This window comes from Perca flavescens, chromosome 19 (genome assembly GCF_004354835.1).
Source record: "Perca flavescens isolate YP-PL-M2 chromosome 19, PFLA_1.0, whole genome shotgun sequence".
NCBI classification, from domain to species: domain Eukaryota; kingdom Metazoa; phylum Chordata; class Actinopteri; order Perciformes; family Percidae; genus Perca; species Perca flavescens.
The window spans coordinates 10,889,009-10,894,209 of record NC_041349.1 but is presented as its reverse complement, the minus strand read 5'-3'; positions in this window follow the sequence as shown (position 1 = coordinate 10,894,209).

Here is a 5,201-nt window from a genome sequence, read left to right as displayed (position 1 = left end):
TGCAGCAATGGTTATGTTTATGGTTAGCTGCCAGGCGGCGTTGGAGGCAAAAACACCATCGAGCTGTCTGTCAGCATTTAGAAAACTACTGGCGAACATTCATGAAACTTGGTGGAAAGGTGTAACATCTCTCTCTCTCTCTCTCTCCCTTTACACCAGTATGAAGGAAAGCACAGACCAATAAGGAAGTAGTGATTGCTTTATTCTTTGACGTGGAAAGACGATGCTATGCTCTGGGTGTTGGAAATCTTTGGGAATTGGTGGTAGAGCATATTATTGGGTTTTGATTTTTTTACTTGAGAGAAACCTATGTTGTAGTAATATGGTTTCTCCTCTAGTCGACAGTCACTAAAAGGTTGTTTTGCCTTAGTCAACTAAGATTTCTTTTAGTCGATTAGTAAGTGTTTTATGCTTTTTTCATGCTGAATGACTTTTTTTGCAAAAAGTCGTACGAACATCTCTGGTAAACACAAGAATTAAAGTGGTGCTTTTTGCATTACTCTTCGAATGAATTAATAAAGCGGTCATTTTCCAGGTTAGGTGTTCATATTTCTCTGAAATTTGCGATTTATAAACAAAACAAAAAACCAAACTTGTTTTACGCCTTGCTGTGCCCAAGTAGCCCTGCGGTGCCCTGCTACGCCATGAAATACTACAACTACTATTTCTAGTCATAGTTTCATTATCTTTATTGTGACTTTTTACCAGCCATTTATTTTTTTCTTAACCCTTTCTGTTCATCCACCCTACACACACGACAATTCATAGTTAACTTCATAACACTAGCAGGAAGGTCATGTTACACAAGCTAGTTGTTGGCTAATCGGTTCTGGTTCTTGCCATGTTGGCAGAGTTTGTATTTAAATTTTGACTGGTTGAAAAATAACACAATGTCCTCCTTTTTTTTTTTTTTTCTTTGGAAAACTAAATGAGAACATGGCAAAAAGGAAAGGTGAAACAAGGCGGAAAGTCCCGACCATCCATGTGCATATCTACGTATTTTTGGTTGCCTGTGTGATTGCAGTGAAAGTTTAGTTAGCTATGTATTGATTGAGCTATGTCGCCATTGCACTTCCCTGCCTGGTCTGTCAGACGACCCACAGATCCATCAAAATAGACAGTGCTCGTGATTTTTAGTGTAGCAGAGCAGAAGGCTGCTATTGGGATGCTACCGTGAGCATTGGGCCTCATTCACCAACCGTTCTTAACGAAGAAAATGTGTTCTTAAACCTGACTTACGCACTTTTTACATTAAGATTCTGACATTCATGAACACTGAAAAAAAACACTCTGACACACATTTGTGTGATGACAATTGCTCCAAATAATTGGTTACTGCATTTTATTCAATTCTACAGTCGTTTACAATGATAGTATTGTAATGTTATTGTTGGCGCACATTTTTGTTTTTGTTTGGTCTGTAATTTACGAGTGGCATCGGTGTAGATGCGTGTTTTTAAACAAACAATTGCCACTGAACAACTTGTCCAAGAGTTCAAACTTAAATTTGGATATGGCAATCCGTTTATTTTAAGTAAACAGCAAAATAATAAAACAAAATAATAATTATTCTTTAATCTTACCACGTTATCATAGACGTAACCACGGTCAAAAACTGTGACCTTGTTGTGCAACACAGCTGAAGCAATTAGGCCACATTTAAATAAACTTTTCCACCCCACTTATTTATTTGAATGGACCTCTTCACATCCCCCATGTTCACTGCTTCACACACTTTATTTGCTTACTTGCATGGTCAAAAAAATAAAACCGTCTTAAAAATACATCCATGAATAAAACCAACAATAACAACATATTTCCGTTTTATGCTGGTTAGTTGATAGGAACTTCTTTTAAAAAGCCAGGCCTTGTTCGTGGTAGTGGACAAGTAAAATATGTTTCTGGTTATTTGTACTTTTAAGTACTGAGATTCAGTACTTCCTCCACCACTGCAATGTACAAGTCATCTGCGAAGGTGGTCTCCCGCTTCCCAGGAGGTGCACAGGAAGCGTCTTGTCCTTATATGGGAATTTGCGGGGTGTTTTCTTATGCTAATTAGGAACAAATGGCATGCGCTTTCAGTTACTGAGACGTGGGATTCATCAATCCTAAGAACACAGGTGCGAACAATTCTGCTGTTTAAGAACACGTCATGAATCCGACGTAGACTTTTCTTAGGGACTTTCTTAAGAACATATTTAAGAGAAAACTTAGGAAGATATTGGTAAATCAGGCCCATTGTCGTGAGTGGCCTCTATTGCTGCAGAATTCAGCACAGGGTAATACCTTAGTGTCTTCAGTCTGCAGCATTGACTCGACAGTCCATTTTATTTCATTTTATTTATTATACAGGAAAATTTAAAAGCAACAATTAATTTACAGTATAAAGGGCCTTAAAAACTGGGTTTAAAAACTGGTTTCCAGTAGGTTCCTGTTCTGCAGCAACATAGAACATTGAACACAATTTTGGCACATGGGGACAAAAACCTTTATAAAGTGTGGGAGGAAGTTTTCTTGAAGCAGCAGAGTTTAGTAAATATCAATGATAAGAATGAAAACAAATAAAGACGGTTTGAGAATTAAACCAAAGTCTGGTCTTTGAGCATTTATTACATTGTGCAAAATTGAGAAATACAGATTCACAGGTACACGCAGCACGACTGAATGAGCATTTCTAACCTAAAGTCTAAACATTCAAACATCATATAGTAAAACCTCTGTTTAGCCACCCCTCTAAACGTATCTTTTAGCATGGCCATAGTTGAAAAGAGGACATCATTACAGTCACCCCATTGTCTCACCTTCCCCTCTGCTCTCTGTTCCTAACATTAGCCTAAACAACAATTTATCTCACGAGGCAGAAGGAGACAGGGTTAAGACAGTTTATGGCCTTCTTCACTTTATCTGCTATAAGTTAAAACAAAATGAGAAGCTAGTTTCTAAAAAATAAAACTACTAGGCTGAGAGTTCATGGCTGCAGCTGTCCCTCTCTGGTCTTTAAGTCTTAAGAGGAAGGAACAGAATTTTGGGGAGGTGTAAAAACAATCTTTAAACAAATGGTTAAAATCATTAATCAATAATGGTTAAAATAAAATTTGCCACCACAAAAGGACAATATCATGGTCCATCACAGAGCAGCTTTACTCCCTGAATCTTTTAGGTCATTGTTGCTCAGATCCAGATCCCTCAGAGCTGAGTAGGGGAACTTTGAGACCAAAGGCCAGATGTTTGACCCATTCTTCAGTCACTTTGCAGTCTGCCAGTCTAGGGTGGATAATATGGTGATAATGTGATAAATATACATACATATCTGTTACATATTACAGACAAGGTAAACTTACATGGCCTTTCTGCTGGTCCTCACAGCTGGTATCAGCCTCCTTCAGCCTTCCTCTGATGTGTTGAATTTCTTCAAGTCCAACACATGCAGATTGTCTTCGATACCTGCAGCATGTCGCCAGCGCAGAGCAGTGCAGTGGAGTAAGCTCTGTTTTTGAACAAGTCAAACGCACTGGATCACTCAAAACCTCCATACACATCGGATAGCTGGACGGCTCCACAGTCAGCTCGCTGTAGGGTGATCAACAATAAGTTAGGGTGATACTTTGTTAAAAACTGTAGTTACAAATGGTTTCACCATCTTTTTATGAATCTTTGAGTAACTAACCTTAATATGCTTTTTAGATGCAAGATAATATATATATATATATATATATATATATATATATATATATATATATATATATTACATTAAATTACCTTTGTGTCTTTTCAACACCAAAGTTGAGCGGCTCCCTTATGGAATTGGATCGCTTCCTCTTCTTCCTCTTTTTCCTCTTCTCAACCATTTCTATTGCTGCAGCTGAAACACAAAAACTACAGAAAGACAAGGAAGGAGGCACCAAAACATTAGTTTTTCTAAAACAAAAGGTGATGCTATAGCAAGAGCAGAGTGCAGGATTTTTATTTTCTAAGTTAATGTCCAAAGAAACTGAAAATTAACACATTAAAACTTAAAATTTCAATGTGCATCAGGTCTGAATGTGATATAATTATTATATATATTATTATATTATTATAAATATTTAGCAGTGTAATTTGTAAGATTATCCTGTGTTTTTATGTAACAGTAACTCTTAGCCTACAGGACAAGTTATCAGATAAATGTAAATCTTCCCCTCAGATGTAGTGGAGTACAAGTATAAAGTAGCAGAAAATGGTAAAGTACCTAAAAATTGTACTTAAAGGGGTGATAGAATGCAAAACCGATTTTACCCTGTCATAGTTGAATAACGACAGTTCGGTGGGTAAATAGGACATACATAGAAGCTAAAAGTCCCACTGAAACCCCTTTACTATGAAAATCTCATATTTGGAAACTGCCGCTGAAAACGGGCGAATCTCAACAAAGCCGGAAGTTGACGTCAACCTCCCAAAAACCGGAACCTTTGTCAGCCCATGGGTGTATTAAGAGCACGGTCACGCCCCAACATTTACATAGGCTACACAACTGACCTGAGATCAGGTAGTCTTCTGAATCTAGGTCGCGCAGATCTCTGCTATTCCATTACAAAATTCACTTCTGAAACTTTTTTATGCGAGAAATCAACTATGTAAAGCTCAAAAGGATGGCTAATTGCAAATTTTGTCCGACTGTTTGTCGGAGTTCAGCGCCGGTGCTGCCTGTGTTGCTGCCTCGCCGCCCAGCCTGCCTTCCTTCACAGACCCCGGCCTGCTCTGAGCTCGATTGAGCTCCGTCACGACTGGCAGCCCACAGCACTCCATACCCGCTCAAAGTCACCGGGTTTTGGCAAATGGACTACTAAACGCCGGTGCTCTTCCTAATGCCAGGTGTGTGTGAGTGAGAGCGCGGTCAGCGAGCTTGTTACGCCAGCAATCTCTTACCACAGGTTCCAGTTAATCTTTTAATGTGTGTAATTATAATGTGTTGAGTTATTTAAACAAACGATTGGGGAAATACACGCCTCTTGTCCGCGAGTCTCATTGATAGAGCCTGCGGCTGGATGGAGCTATAGCTAGAGGAGGCTAGCTATAGCTAGCCTCTTAGAATTCCTCTGGAATTCACAAAAATTCATTAACTTGAAATCGGACACCGTTGTTAGCTTTATAAGACATTTGTTGACAGATGTTGTATAACTGGCGTGACGAAATTCAAACTGTAAATATACTTGAATTACAAC